This window comes from Hippocampus guttulatus, chromosome 2, assembly GCF_054856545.1.
Source record: "Hippocampus guttulatus isolate MCC_2025c chromosome 2, RoL_Hgut_1.0, whole genome shotgun sequence".
NCBI lineage: Eukaryota > Metazoa > Chordata > Actinopteri > Syngnathiformes > Syngnathidae > Hippocampus > Hippocampus guttulatus.
Genome location: NC_141262.1, coordinates 20,485,409 through 20,502,123, shown reverse-complemented (window position 1 = coordinate 20,502,123; position 16,715 = coordinate 20,485,409). Strand labels below are relative to the sequence as shown.

The 16,715-nt window shown below is 40.9% G+C and overlaps 1 protein-coding gene across 8 annotated transcripts in view; it reads left to right on the top strand.

Moving 5' to 3' along the window:
- Positions 1-10,766: 10,766 nt before the first annotated feature.
- The window catches only part of lnx2b (ligand of numb-protein X 2b), a 23,218-nt gene continuing 17,269 nt past the window's right edge, over positions 10,767-16,715 (top strand). For 2 of the 8 annotated variants that reach the window (XM_086101247.1, XM_086101246.1), the window contains exons 1-2: positions 10,767-10,944; positions 16,049-16,150. The gene's annotated coding sequence lies outside the window, so the exon portion shown is untranslated. Of the gene's footprint in view, positions 10,945-11,002; positions 11,304-16,048; positions 16,151-16,212; positions 16,669-16,715 lie in introns of those variants that run through there. The other 6 variants (XM_086101250.1, XM_086101248.1, XM_086101254.1 and 3 more) reach the window with 3 other exon arrangements.

Here is a 16,715-nt window from a genome sequence, read left to right as displayed (position 1 = left end):
AACACTGTCCAAGTCTCAGCGACTGATTTTATGGAAATTCAAAATTTGAATAGCAGTCGCACGATGTGGCAATGTCACAAGTTATTGCCAATCAAAATGCACGGAAGCTTTCACACAGACGAAATTTTTAATTTGGGGTTATAAGTGAGCGAGACACCGCCAAGCGATCGAGATACACTATATACAGTTTCCATTTTGTGTTGAACAACAATACTTAACCATATTTTACAATATTTACCACATACACTCAAGACATCAAACAAACAAACAAAATCAAAATAATTGTTTTCAGTACAGGTCAATCATTTTTCTGCAACGCGAAAGTATCCTGTTACCTATTGTTTACAAACTTGATGAAAAGATCGATGTTGACACAGGCAGAAGGTATGTACTGTACCTTTGTAACCACTTTTTGTGACATTTTGGTTTATACCATGCAAAAAAATAAAAACCAAAACAAAACAAACAAAATAAAAAAAGGTTGAGCTGTAAATCCTAACAGGAATCACACATCACCTATTTAGCAGGATGTAGATAACCAGGAGGCCCATTGTCTACCAGGATGCAGTGGAGAACTTGTGGCAGCTGGTGTCGCCCCCCCCCCCCCCCCACCTTCCCTTATCTGGCCATGTACAGCCAATAAATCAATATCAAATCTAAAGGAACAGGAAGCCAGATGGCCTTCCCACAAGCGGGCCGCTCTTAGGGCCTGCTCGGCTACTGTACCGCCGGGCCGATACATGCCGCTCGGCCTCCCTTTGAAGGCATACACATGCAACCGGCAGCTCAATGAATGACTAAAGGGAACAAATAAGCTATTACGACTCTCCTCAAATCAGTGTTTGTGTTTCCATCCACATCAAAGAGAGCCCGCGGCCTGTTTGATATGCGGCCCCCACACCTTGATCCGACCCGCGGACAGGTACCGGGGAGGAGCAGCCCATTGACAAGGAGAGAGGGTCATGTGGTCCCGGCTCGAGGGTAGTTGACCTAGACGAGGGGTCTGCCGCTGTCTCTTGTTCTCCAGGGGACCATTTACTTCTTGCGCCGATCTCCAGACACCTTATTGATAGATACTGTCGATAATTTAGTCATCCCGTGAGGGGAAATTCAATTCTCACAGCAGAAATATTGACACATATACACTTGTATTAAAAATAAGGCTAATAAATAACCAGGTCAAACAAATACAAGGAGTGGAATTGAGTGGGAATTTGAAGAAAGTGAAATCGAAACAATAATCCACTTTTTTTTTTTTAAGTGACGAGGTTAAGATGTTGCACGTTCGTATGCAATATGTAGTAACTAGACAAAGTATGCCACAGTAATATTTAAATTCTCCAGAAAAACAATTCTTTTGCGAGTTGACAGTCAACCTCAGTGGCGTGAAACAGCTGGAAGCCTTTTTAACAATCGTTTGTTGTCTGCCAAACTTCTTCTCGTGGAGTGAGTTGAGTTCACAGCAAGCGTACAGCGCTCAGTGTGTCAGGTCCCTTGTATCTCAAGGCACCACTGTATTAAAAACGGATAGTAATATAAATAACGTATAGCGCGCACACGCTATGTTAATATGCCAACAACCGAATGTGCATATGTAATATGTCTCACAATATTTCACAAAAGCACTTATCTCACACACAGTGGTGTGCTGCTCCACAAGCAATTGCGAACAGTACAAAACAATGACATTTATTCGGCATTCTGTTTGCTGGATGCAGCAATTGGAAACAAAACATGTCAGAGTGACAGAATGAAGTGGAGGCCTGCTCAGCCTAAAAGGTCAGTTACCTCTCAAAAGAGGTCCCGCCAGACTCATCCAGGTCTGAGTGGAGGCCAGGGGTCACGTTAAACAGTAGTTTGATTGAATGGCCGTTCACAGGCCAGCGTGAAATGCCAGCTCCATTGCAATGTGGGAGAGGGGAAAACGGGGGTTCTCTGGCCTTTGTGTGGCCCGTGCCCCTAAAGGTCTCCGAGCACGCAGCCATTGTTAGCGGGCTGACCAGCCAGCCCCTCTCAGACTCTCCTTTGGCCTGCTTTGTCTCCAGCAGCGTGACCATTTCCTTCATCCAGGTCAGGGCAGGGTCGTGACTTTGGACACCATCTTGTCTCGTCTGTCTGACTCAGCCTGAAATATTCAAATCTGACCCAAGATACAGTGCTCTATACTGTATTTGACTTGCGAGTTGAGGAAGTTACATGGAGACTTTTTTTTGACAATCCGATTGAAATAATTCAGGTTGAAGATCTCTGGTCAACAGGTTACATGTGACGTTATCTATACCGGTCTGCCTATTACATGTGTCACGTCATTCTTCAAGATGGAGTTCAGTCATTGAGAGCACAATAGTTGCAATTATTTTCTCACTTTTATTATAATGACATCTCAATAAAAATGAAGTTAGCAGCAGTTTAAAAACGTTTCCATTGTATACAAGCTCTGTCAGGAGGCCACCATCTTAAGGTGAGTAATTAACGACGTCACTAATCATTTACGTCAAGAAAGAGCACGCAGAGACCAACCAGACTAGCAGACTTTCGTAATACAAAATTATGTGGTTTGATTAATTATAAGGGTTTTTGTTGTTGTTTTGAATTTAGTTTTACAGAATACTTAAAATGGGAGTCGCTGTGAACAACTTGAAGCACGCACACTAGGCTCACGTCAAACTGCACACGGAACGTTCAGGGAGGGCAAACTAGACATCCGAGTTGGGAAGAAAGCCTACTCGTATGTCAATTTTTCTGCTCTCTTTAGGGAGACAAAGAATGGGAAACCCTCAACACTGAATCTTGGGTCAATCATTCAAGAAAAAAAATCGTGACACGCAGACAGATACGCTATGCTCACGTTAGCGGAATAAATACATTTTGAGCCCAATCAAAAACAAATATACTGTACGCTGGCAAATCATGTAGCTCATTAGGTATCCTCCAAGTATCTTTGATCGTGTAGACAATCAACCCCAATTATATGTACATTCATGCCGGCATTATATTGTGGATGATTGCTGTAATAGTTGTGTTCGCAAAGCACAGCAAATATACAGTATGAATGTGAGAATATTGCTCTGATGGTCTGAGTTGCTGCTCTGTGTGTGTTCAAGTGGCACTTTGAAGGTTCAGAATTACTGTAATGTCGACACTCATATCTGTTAGCACGTCTATGGCGTTTTACATTATATGTTAGCATTAAGCTAAAGGACGTTCATTATTATATCGAATGGTTGAATATTTCGATGATTCAATAGACAGTGTTGAATTCTCTCATTCAAGTGTCAGTTTTACAGTAAACTTCAACTGCTGGTAACAAATGAACAACTTGAAGCAAACGCTCTCTTTGCCTCTAATACCGAGCGCGTTCAGAAATTCACCGATGCCCGTGCACTATTCTGAGAGTGTGTGTGTTCGGAGAGGCAGTGTGCGCTCCATTCCCATTCATTTCCATTGACACAGCAGGCACTGGTGCACCTTGTTTCCAGTCGGAGTGCTGAGTGCATGCACGGACAGTGTTTGGTGCACTCTGAATAAGCGAATGGCAAATTTGAGCAACACTCTGAGTTTCCGAACTCAAAGAGTGAACCGGTGCGCGCTTGAAGAACAGTGTGAGTCTTCTTTTTATTTCCTGCAAGTGATGTCACATGATAGCTTCCAATTTCTTGACACAGAGAGAGTAAGAATATGTGCTAAGGAATCATTTAAAAAGTGAGTTTTGATAAGTTCAGAGCATTTAATGAGTTTAAATCGGGTTTGTGTGTTAAAACTATTTTTAATTGAGAAATAATTTTTTAAAATTAAAAAAAAAAATTAAACTGCCCAGTGGACCAGTGGTTAGCGTGTCGACCTCACGGCGCAGAGGTACTGGGTTCAATTCCAGCTCCGCCTCCCTGTGTGGAGTTTGCATGTTGTCCCCGGGCCTGCGTGGGTTTTCTCCGGGTACTCCGGTTTCCTCCCACATTCCAAAAACATGCATGGCAGGTTAATGGAACAAACTTGTCCCAAGGTGTGTGTGGATGGTTGTTCGTCTCTGTGTGCCCTGCGATTGGCTGGCAACTGGTTCAGGGTGTCCCCCGAAGACGGCTGGGATAGGATGAAGTGGTTCAGAAAATGGATGGATGGAATAATAAAATAAGGTTCTCAGATTCAAATGCAGAAAAGTTGATTTCGAGTAGGTGCAAATCATGCTGTCAACTGGCTAACTAATGTCTGAATCTCACCCAAACTTAAGTAGGAAATTGTGTTTCCATCAAAAACACACACACAAAAAAAATCCTGTGGCAGTGGACAGACAATCATGAATTCAATTTACAATTATGCCACTGATGTGTGTTCGTGAAAGCCAAGGCAAACCAGACTACAATTACGATTTGAACAGCGAGACATGTCTCACTTTTTCCACTTGGCGACTGTGTAAAAGTCAGCGCGGGACACAAAAAGCAAAGATAACCTCCCCATTGCCCTAAAGTGTCCAAGTTATGCAAGAAGAGCGGCCAGCACCCTCACCCTCAGAAGGTCCCCAGGCTGGACCTGCCTTATCACAACCCAGCCATCACGCTGATAAGAAGAGGAAAGGCCAAAGGGCCATAAGGAACCGCGTGCACGGCTCGGGTCAACAGTGTAAGGAGGCTGGACTTAAAGGGGACAAGAATATTATCTGATAAGCATCAGCCGGCTCTTTTGATCTCATGGGGGCTGATCCTGGGCTACGGGGTGTCATGCTGGGTGGACGAGCAGAACGACATGGCAGGTACAAACAAGCGAGCCCTTGAAGATAAAACTGAGGCTGAGCAAATTTACACAGATGAAGCACGACGAGGCCAGGGATGCACACAGGGAGATTTTTTTTTTGGGTCCCCACGATGGCACACTAGCACTCACACTGGCATCCTTCAAAAACAAGACAGACGGTGAGCCTCGATCACGCAGGCAAACATCCGTCGCCGTTTACTGACCACATGCTCCAATGTCACAGTCTGGTCTGCTGATGCGTGCCCATCAGTCACTAATTAAAGGCCATCATGTGGAGGCCAGACACGGCCTGGGGGTCTGCGCAGACAGGCTGTGGCTTGAACCAAATGCCTTACTGTCCCTCCCTGGGGCAAGATGCTCGTCTTTATTTTTTTAATCATTCATTCATTTACTTTTACCTTTGGTGACCTGAATTGTCCTTTCCACTTTGCAACATTTGCCCAAAGCGGCAGATGCTACGCTTGTAAAAACAAGCCCCCTATTAATTATTAGTTAAAGGGGGCATTCTGGATGTGTAACGGTTTCTGTGTTGCAAAATACATTTATATAATAAGTACAATTGTTATCAGCACAACTAGTAAATTACCCTCAATACATTCCGTATCTTCTCTTTCATGGAACAAAATAAATCCCTTAAAAATCAAACGCGAGTTATTTTCACAAATGTGGCAGATCCCTCTATTTATTTAGCTTATACTCTTGCTGCTTAATACTGCTTTGATATACGTATTTCATTTTCTTAGTTGGGGCGGTATTTCTTCATTTTAGATTGCACATTTAATGCTGAAAAGGGATTTTGAATGACATGAAAGGTGCCCATACTTGCATGCTTGCGACAAATTATTTTATTTTCTATTCCATGACTGTAAGTCAGTATTTTCTCCAGTTTAGCCTTGTAATTTACACGTGTGTTCAAATATGTTGACAATGTGTTGGTTTAAAAATTGTTGAAATGCATCCAGTGTGTGGGAGGGGTATCAGGCTTCAACTCTATATTTTTTTTAAATTGTAAAAAAAAGGGCTGAAAGAATTCTAGGTTCAAGCACTCAGGCGGGTACTGTAAATGTCAAAAGCTTTTATTCATTTACATTTACAGTTGACAACCTTTTTTAACCCTGGAGAACCCACGGGGTCAAATTTGGCCCCTATAAATTCTGCTACTCAAATGCTACCCTTAAATCCCAAAAGGGTCAAATTTGGCCTTAATCCTAAATTAGGATTAAAGCATTAAATATTTGGAAAAACATATATTTTGGTGTTCAGTGAACATATAGCAGTCATTTAATGTAAAATTCTGCATTTTCCAAAGAAGAAAAGGGTTCTTGGGTTCTCCAGGGTTAAAATTAATATTTTAACACTTCTAAAAGCACCGGATGATGCAGACAACGCTCCAGCTCCTAATTGGTTTGTTTAATTCAAGAAAAACGTTTTAATATTTTTAATTTTTTGTGATGCCAAATTGCACATTTTCACCTATTGCACGTGTGCAACTCCCACCATGAAGAAGGGATAGATGTTGCAATATTTAGACAGATAAACAATGGTCAACATAAAACACAATTTTTTTAATCAGCCATGCAAGTAAACTTTTGTAGATGACTTTTTGCTCCCCATTTTGTCTCTAGAACATTTATATAACGTTATATAAATTACAACGCATGGTAAAATCCATACTGCGTGAGATGTTTTCGGCCAAACCTAAACATTTGGCATTAAACTATCGAGAAAAGAAAAGCTATAAAAAAAAGAGGCATTTTTGAAATCACCATCAAAAATGTGTTTTGTTACACATGTTGTGACGGTGTTTTGATTTGGGACCTTGATGTTGTCAGTTGCTACAGTTTTTTATTAGTCTTTATTTTGTCACCTTCACTTTGTCATATAGGATCGAGCTTGGCCTATTGTCCCTCAGTATTTAAGGTCAGGTGGCTCAGTGACACGTCAGAACGTCATGCCCAGCTCTGATCTCTCGCGTAATTGATATTTGTTAATATAAAAACTCTTTTTTTCACTTCCATGTCCTGTGTTCCTCGTGTGCCAACATACAGGCAAATGTGATTAAAATTGAATGTTGACCAATGAACAAGTGATGCAGTTCTTCAACAACGCGGTTCTATTTTGATTACGAAAGACAGAGGTGACGACAATTTATGAAAACAAACTGCAAGGGACCAATCCAAAAATAGATTATGGGTCATCGGAGTTGCTATGCACCGCCCCGCTCCCAGGCATATAATACGTACAGAAAAAGGACTACGTGAGCTGTTTTATGTAAGTTCATACGAAAAGACACGCAGACGATAAAACAATGCTGAGCTGTGGTCTCAGCACATCAAAGAAGGCGGTGGAGTGAGAGTGCAGCTGCCCACGTTGGTGCGAGTTTCTCTCCTCTTTCACTCCTAAGGAGCTGTTTTGTGTCGAGGATGTTTACCGATCCCAGGAAAAACAAACGACGTCTCTCTTGTTTGGAGGCAAACATTGCGCGTGTGCGTGCGTGCGTGCGTGTGTGTGTTCGCGTGCGCGAGACCCAGGATGCGTCAGGATGAGGCGTATTGTTAGCTCCGTGTTTATCTTGTCTCGGGGCCTTAAAAGGCTTTTACCCCACTTCCAAGTTTCCCAGCAGTGGTTGATCAAATCCAAAGTTGACAACGCGCTTCAAGACACAAATCTCATCGCAGATGTGGCAAAAGTATCCACACTCGGCACTTGATACTTGCTTCACATTATTTTATGTCACTGCTATCCCCAAGATCCCAAACAATGAGCGAATCAAGATCACAACCTCTCAACCGTGGTTGACTTTCCCCGTTTTCCCCCCACACGCCACATCGTCGGAGGTTGAAAAAAAAAATCACGTTACCATCGTGAGGAAAGTTGATGCAGTTCACATACCTGTCAACTCATACGGTTTAGCCATAGTTCATACGGATTTTGTGGTGAATCTTACGTATATGGCCGTATCGCACAAATCATACGGATTCTGAAAATTTCCGGGGGTTTTTTTCACCAACTCCAAATGATTTGGAGTTGGTGAAAAAAGTAACGCAGGAATACAACTCTGAACACAGTAATGCCACTAAGTAGAATGATTAGACATTAACCAGACATTGTATTATGGAGATCTACAATAAATATCATTGAAAATTTCGTGGGTTTTTTTCTGCCGTTATATTGACATATAAAATGCTTTGGTGTGTTATAAGGATTTTTTGCTCTTTATAAGGATTTTTTTGTTAGTTTATACAGGTTGGCGCTCCGAAAAGTTGACAGGTATGAGTTCATGTGGTGAATGGCGAACGCATGTAAAAAAAAAAAAGTCAGTGATGTTCAACTTCAGCCTTGCAGTGAGCCAGCGCCGTTAGAATAGCTCGATCTTTATCTGTGAAAGGTTCCCCGCCGCTGTTTTAGTGATCAACAATACCGCATATGAACACAAGGCGGCACTGTTTCTTCACTATACACTGAGAGGCCTCATATTTCACACTGTGTACATTTATTACATGCCAACATACTGTCAACTTGTAGTTAACCCTGTTTTGTTTGCCATAAAACCACTACCTTTTGTCATAAAAGCTGACATGCAAGGTCAAAATGCGATTTATTTGGCGGTTGTCTGGCTATTTTGCAGGCTGCTCTAATTTTATATAGTGCTCCTAAAAGGCGTCTGCGCTTAAATGACATGTTTAGTGAGAATTTGAGGAAGGTCACTATACATGAAATGTAAAGTCAAGCTGAGACAGTGGTTTCACACAGCAGCAAAATTTTCTTATACTTATTAAAGCCAATGTTAGCTTCTTTTTACACTTGTATGACAGGTGAGGATGTTGAGTTTTTACCTCTATTTTCATTTCTTTTTCATCGTTAACCTCTAACTGTATATCATCAGGATGTCATTATATAACACCATCAATAATATTATAGCATAATTATACAATGCTATTTCTTACCATATACCTCCATGCAACATTAAAATTCCTTTTAATTTCTCCTCACTACTGCTTTTTGATTTATTTTTACTGTTAGTTGTTTCTATATTATTCATAAAGTTTGCATGTGAAAATATTGCTTCTGTGACAATTGAATTTCCCCGATGAGAAAAATAGCACTCTTGAAAAAAAGTGTTCACTAATTGTGCAGCTGCTTGTTGTCATCTTTCTATCTACAGCTGTGGCCCTAAGTGAAGAGACCTTGGCAAAATGTGGAAGTGCTGTTTTTACCATTGAACCGCAACCTTTTTAAAGAAAGAAGACCATGAGTGATCAGGAGAGACACTTTAAAAAAAATCGATCCAGTTTACAGTTTGTAGCATTTCAGAACAGGACAATCATGAAAGAAAACAGAGCAATTAGGGGGGCAAAAAAATGGTGTGTATTTTCCCAAAATTGAAGATATTTTGCAAATTATATCAGGGTATATAAACTTATATGTAACGTTGGCTTCTGTACTTCACTCTTGTTTAATTGCATTTTGAGGAGGTGCCTGACAATCTCATGTTTGTCCTGACATTGGTCACTGGTTAAATGATGAAAGTTTTGATTTACCATTCACAGAAGAAAGGACTTTACAGAGTAATACCGGTAATTTGTGCTGCTGGCCTGCCATAGGTGGTTGATTTTAGAACAGTTGTAGGTGTTCTAAAAAAATGGCTACAAAGGCTATTTTTTGGGAGGGGTGGGCGATGGTAGCTTTGGTGTGGGGGCAATGTGACACATGAACGGTGTAAAGTACGGTACCCCCTGTAGAATGGAAGGGAAGTCCTCACGCCATAAAACCTCCTCTCTGTGAAAGCCAGTTCCCCCCCAGACGATTTACAGCCGTGGAAGGAAAAGCTCCAAGACAAAGCGACATTTGCTGATGCCAGCTCGCAGGACTAGACACTCACTGGTGACAATGCAGATAAGTGCAGGAAGTAAGGCCACAGAGCGGATGTAATAAGCGGCTCATTGATTTCAATGGTAACATGCTAATAGCGAAGGGGAAGCTATCGAGGGTTCAGTCCCAACAAGGCTTTTTCTTGTGACCTTAACACTATCAGAAACAAGGGCCTCGAGTTACAACCTAAATTCTAATAGTTGCACCAAGCACAACACTGGTACCCCTCCGGGCCAGTTATAAAAAATAGCTCATCAGTGATGGGACAATATGAGTTCCAAGGAATATCTACACTTGCAAAGATTTATAGAAATGTTATAGAACATTTTGCTGGCACATGTAACTTGAAGTTGTTTCATGTTGTTTGAAATTTACTACTGTACGGTACTTTGTTAAACCATTGTTGATAATTATTGAGGAATCATCAATTTGATCAGTGTCTTCACATTGTTGATTTTTTTTAAATTCATCATCATATGTAACTGAAGTTAATTTGAGCAAAATGTTTTATAATGAGTGATTTATCCTCTCCAATCTCCTCTAAAAACAGCCAGGGCCGACTATCATCAATGATAAATGTGTTTGATATTTACCAAGCTTATTAGACTTGTATAATATGTCAATAAAGAATAAATTCAAAGCTAAATTCTTGAATAATAGCCAGTAAACGCCTGAGTACAGTATGTTTTGGAAACACTCAGAGGAACAACTTGAAAAATTAACGTTATTTAATGTATACCTTTGACCGTGTCAAATAACACGATCTTTACTGACAAAAAAGGTTTCCAAGGTTGGGGCAATTTTAAGTGGGTGTCTTTTGTTCCAAAAAGGCCAAATATATATATTTTACTGAGCTTTCTTGTACATTGCAACGAGGCATACAATAATTGTAGCACGATAGTGTTATTTGGACAGGGGTACGTGAATTATAGACAACGTCAAACATTATATAAGAGGAGCATAGAAAACAACACAGAAATAAGAGACGTCTGTTTTTGTTTACATGGAGAGTGAAAATAAAGACGTGTGATTCCCTCCATGTTGTTGTTCCACCTGCATTCACTTTCTTTCCCCTCAAGTGCTTTACGTGGGAAACTCCCTCCTGCCCCCCCCCCCCCCCTCCCTCCGAGCAGGTCCAACTACACCTGATACGCCGAATTGAGACTTTTTTTTTTAACCGACGGCGAGACCCAACAAAAAACAAAAAACTCATCAAGAGGGACGTTTATATTTTGTTTGGACGTCGTTTTTCGCCCCACGTTGGCAACACCGATTGACGTCTTTGTGTTTGCCATTTCCGGGTAGAAGGGAAAAAAAACTTCACAGGTAAAACGAGTTTCGGTCTGACTTGCACAAAGTAGATTATTGTACGCGACAAACACGCCAGAAAGACAAAGACCACCCACTGATTATTAATGATCACATTTATGATGCGAAAACACAACAAATCGTTCATTTGGAATTTGCTACGAAACTAGTCAGCCGCGCCGTTTATCCATTCGGTTCATTTCACCTCTTCTGCTACATTGAAATTGGGATTAACGAGGTCCACGTTGACATGGGGACAGTGAGTTATTTATGAGCTGGGTAATAAACAAGCAGGGGCCATAAACGTCTTAGTTTAGGAACTTTTTACTGCAGGACATGGAAGTTCAGACTGACATTTTGGAACCCTTTGTGTCCAGGTAGGACCAATTGTGGTAACTTTATGGCCTTAATACATTTTCCAAGTGTGAGTCTCACAGTCGCAGTTACTTGGCCAATGACAAAAATAACACGTGTTGCTAAAGACGTTTCATGAAGAGCCCTAATTAAAGTGATTAGAAGCACCACATGCCATGTCCTGCTGCTGTGTTTATGACTTTATGGCACCTTTTTTGGATCCCACTATGGTTACTGGTTCAAGTTCAAAATGCAGTGAAACCTCCTTTATGGCTGTATTTTCCCGAGCTTAAAAGTACTTTTAAAAGACTTTTTAAAGTATTCCCTTAGTGCCTATTCTTACACGGTCAAGAAATGGGAGACGATCACACAACATAAGGAAATGCAAAAAACACTTTTACTTGCACAATTCTTTGGACAATAGGTACAATGCTTTACGCCGTTTTCCATCAGTCACGTTTCCTGTAAAATTTAATCACAAAACAGATGTTGGGGTCCTTGGATTGATCGGGCACTGATCATGATTGGCCGATATCCTTGGAAAAGTACGTGATCGGCATGTAGTTCAGTGCCTTTCCAGGGCTCGATACTGCGATCAATATGCTCGCAAATGCAGACAACTTTTCAGTGTGATGTGGTAAAACATTCATCTGGTCGCACTAGCTTGAGTGCATCATTTAATGGTCCTACTAGTAATTGGGGGAGGGGGGGGGGTGGAAGGGGATGTAGTTTAGTTCGTTCTGTCAGACTGCACACATAGGGCAGAAACCCATCTGATGCACATCAGGTTAAATCTTTACTGTATAAATTGTCTGAATGTGTACTTTGCCACATTAATAGCCCTTTATCTAAACTACCTCTATTTACTTTTGAAAAAACATTTTGAGGTGGCTTCCCATTCAACTCTTGCGTCACGTCTCGCTCAGCATTTTGGCAACAGCGACTGCGTGTTTGTTAGTGGTACTTGTGTTATTATAAATTCTTTTGGGTGGTGCTCTTGTAAAAATACAAGAAGTATATGGTCGTTTGGGTCTCGAACTATTAAACGATCGCTATCTTAAAATGACATTTATTTACGGGAACATTGCATTAAGCATTATCATCTCTCAAGTTCGGCGAGACACGAGGTGCATTCAAATAATCATCCATTTCAAACTAAAAACAGAAAAATAGAACTTCAATGCAGTCACTCTTAATAGCTACAAATCTCTAAAGTGTGCTTTCGTTCAATTGAGAAAAAATGGCATATCAAAAATAAACCCGTATTTTGTGTTTTTTGTTATTGTAAAGTGTCCTTGGGTGTCTTGAAAGGCGCTTATAAATAAAATCTATTATTATTATTATTATTATTATTATAATAATGGGGGTGATATCACTTTGCTATTTTACTTTATTATCCAATCAATGGTCGATCTAGCCACTCATGTTGGGTTAAGTGCAAAAGTTTGTGTAGCGCCCTGCTTTCATTGACGATCACAAAAACTCATCACCCGCAGCTCGGGTGAAAAATAATTGAAATAAATAATTGACAGATTAATCAATGATTTAAATAATCATTAGTGAGCAGCTCTAAAACTGAAAAATGTGTAGCTGGTTCATATGATCGCAACACTGAAGGTGCGCGACACTAAATTCAGACTTACCAGTGAACTGTAAAAATGCCCTAAAAAAATAACTTTGGAATCTGTGATAAATTGATGCAAAACACTAAGTTTGGCATGTTGAATTGTTGTGACTTAAGCAACAGGAAATCTGGGGCGTTTTGAAGTGCATCCAATTGCAAAACTTTATGCCTTTCTTTTCTAATTAAATCCATTTAAGTTGATGAATAGCCCACCACCTTGAAAGATTAACAACTGTGTCTTTATCTAAGCTCTTCTGAAGATGAATGTGATGTCCAGGATGTCATGTTGTTGTTGATTTTGCTAAGTTGAAGACTTGTGAATGTAAACACAAGTGATTCTTGCATTCCAGCTGTAAAGACTAACCATGTTGAAACATTCATAAAGGAAGTGTGAAGGCACTGCGAAACGGACAAACAGAAGGGTGTATCCGGCTTTTTCATTATTTAAATTGGAATTTCCCTTTTAAATAGAATGGCAGGAAAAACGAAATGTCCCTTGATCAAACTTGACACATCCAAGCTTCTCATCTGATGACTCAAGTGCTGATGTCCTTGATTTGATCAACTTTCCATTGTTTGCAATTTCCTTTGCCGGTAATCCCAAATTTGACGCATCGCCTGTCTTGACGGCTGGGTGAAGTCATTCGTCTGGCTTGGCATCACCTGAGTTCTGTGAGGGGTGTGGTGGGACATGTGACTCACTGGTATACATCATAGTAAGTTCTTGGGCCCAGAATCATAATCCTTCGTGAGGACACTGTCGGACCACCAATGTTCTCTCCCCACCATGCAGTGGGAGGGGAGGGCTGGGGGGGGGGGGGGGGCTTACATCACATGATTGCAGCTTTCGTGTTTTATTCTTTTTTGAGACATTTCAAAGGAGCCCAAAACATAAGGTCCTCGTTTGAGATATTTCCGAAAAAGCATATATACTCGGTTACCAACGACGACACTCCTTTGAACAGATTTGCCACAGGAAAGAAGAAAATTCAACATTCATGGCTTTTCTTCTTTGACTTTCTTCATTAGGTGCTAATTGTGGTCAAATCAAATTTTATCAGCTGCATTTTGTATTGATATTGATCACGTGATTGATAGTGAATTATCAACCAGCCCTATTTCCTGTACAACCCCCCCCCCGAAAACTTGCCAATATTTCTAACATTCTGCTAGGGAATGGAAACTTGTGAGCCAAACTGTTGTGAAAGTGAAAAATATTTACCTTTGATCTGTCATGTACGTTGTCCTGAATTACGGGACTTTTCTCTCCTTGTTTTAAATCCTTAAACTGCATCTAGGACCTTCAGCTTGATTTTTATTATTATTTTTAATTCTTTTTTGACATCATCTTCAGAGAGTGACATCGGCTTGTCGCTGCCTTGGCTCTGTGACATGGGGAATATGTCACTTAAACTTGTAACTGCCAATATAACTAGTTTGTGCGTACTAATACACACAGCGATTCGATGGAATTTCCTATTTTCCACTGAACTTACTCATAACCATGGGCGAGTCGTCGTCTTTTCGTTTCCTCAAAGTGATGTTATACAATAGTCTCCCATTTCTTGACAGTGAGAGAACGAGAACAGGGGTAAGAAATATCTTTAAATACTGGTATCAAACTCATGGTCCGAGGGCCTGATCTGGCCTGTCGCGTCCTTTTATGTGGCCCGCGAAACCAGATCATGTGTGTCAACTTCCATGATCCTGTCTAAAATCTGTACCGAAATGTCAAATTTTCATGTGTAATCAATAACAATTAAGATTTTCCAATAATTTTCTGGCCCTGTTTACACTCACTTGAACAATAAGTGCCCAAACAACAAACAAATAATTGACTGATTTCAAAACGAGTCATCCATCAATTTGTTGTGTACAAGTAAAAATACAATGTTATGATTAAACATTAATTCGGCATTCCGAGGGAAGACGTAACTCCAAAGTGGCCTGCAACAAAAATGAAATTGGCACCCCTGCCTTAAACAGTCGATTTTAGTACTGTAAAATTTGTTTTAAAGGTCCCATGGCACAATTAAAAATAGTTATACAATTAATTTTTGGTGTTCTTTAATCTTGTTTGCTAGATAATTCAGATTGAAAAAATGACCAGGGACCTCTTTTTCAAACTATTTTTTGTTTTCTCAGAACTCATTCAGTGCCAGCCATTTTCAAAGCCTTCTTGAAACAACCACCTGAAAAAAAAAAAGAAAGAAAAATACATGAAGATATACATGGTATTGAATGGCTGGATTCTTAAAAAAAAAACCCATTTTTGCCATTGAATGAGTTAAATTCATACGTCAACAAGCTTTGCTCTGACAGGGTTGCTGTTCTCCTTGATTTGATAGGGAAAACCGCTTTCCTGTGATTGGTAGTTGCCGATATGTGGGCGTGTTGGCCGCCAGTGTCTCTTTGTCAGCTCCGTTAAAATTCAGCGGTCAGAATTCCGGTCAGCCACAGTGCACTCCGAGATGGCCAAGGCAGCCTTCATGGTGACGCTTGGTGCCCTCGTGGCCGCCGAGAGGCCACTGGCACTGTGGCCGACCGACCAATGTGTGCTCATATAGGGCCGTCTCTCGTAAAAACCTGGAAAAGTATTTTTCATGTGTCTGAAAGCTTATGTTGAAAAAGTCATCCTACCCGTAATGTGCCCAAACACAGCACAATTCTGGTTCCAAAATGTTTAGGTCTTTCTCAAAATAAAATACAACACTTTACTCCTCAACTCCTCTGAGGTCAGCAGACGATGCTAAGTTTTAGGGCGTGTAGCAATCACCAAGTAGGCACACTGAAAAAAGTTTTTGTTGAATTTACTCAATTTTATTTTATCAAGTGGTTGCACGAAATAAAGTTGAGTCAATTCAACACATCATTTTTTGTCAGTGCAATTACTTGAAAAAAGTCTCAAATCTACGTCACAGCGCAGCCAAAATCTGATCCGCTCATTTCACAAGCCTTGCCTTTTTTTTGGCGATTGCATACAATCGACAAACCAGCTGTCAAACAAAAACCATGTCAATCATTTGGGAAAATATATATATACCGGTACATATATTTTGATGGTATGGGACCTTCAAGCGTACAGGAGGGGTCAATCTACGGTACTGGGGAAAAAAATATATTGACATGTTCTCTCTATCGCAGATTTTCCCCTATCGCGGCGTGAGTCTGGAACGTATCCCCGTTGATAAACAGGGGTTCACTGTACCTCCTTTTCCACCCCCTCGTATAAGGATCACAGCCTGGGTGAGTTTGCACATGCGTGTGTTGCGTGTGTGTGTGTGTGTCACAGGATCCATGAACAGTATCCATTGCAAGACCAGATATAAATTGTACCAAGTGAGAAAAAAAAGACCAAAGCCACAGTATGCGACAATCAGCTGTTTGTATGCAATCAGTCATTCAGTGTACTTCACCTGAGGAAGTGCAACATCAGCAGACCTACACCCAGCACACACACACACATTACTTACGGCCACTGACAAGAGGAACACTTTGCTCTCGGCCAAAGCTCCACTCTGCCTAGTTACACCAAATCACCACTGCATTCCTCACGGCTGTACAGCACACAAGTATTCTTCCACACTTAGTCGCACACACACACGACACACACTGACACACGCATGGCACGCCCAGACATTATCGTGATGGTGTGCAGGGGAGGCAGGGCTCTAGTTTCATTGAGGCTGGAGGCAGCTGCTCGGTTAGTCTCGTGTTTGCGTACTTTGACTGCTCGACCGTCCGCATTGGAGATACCATCTCTGGTGAGTACAATACGAGGATAATAACCCTAAACGGGGAGGGGGGGCGT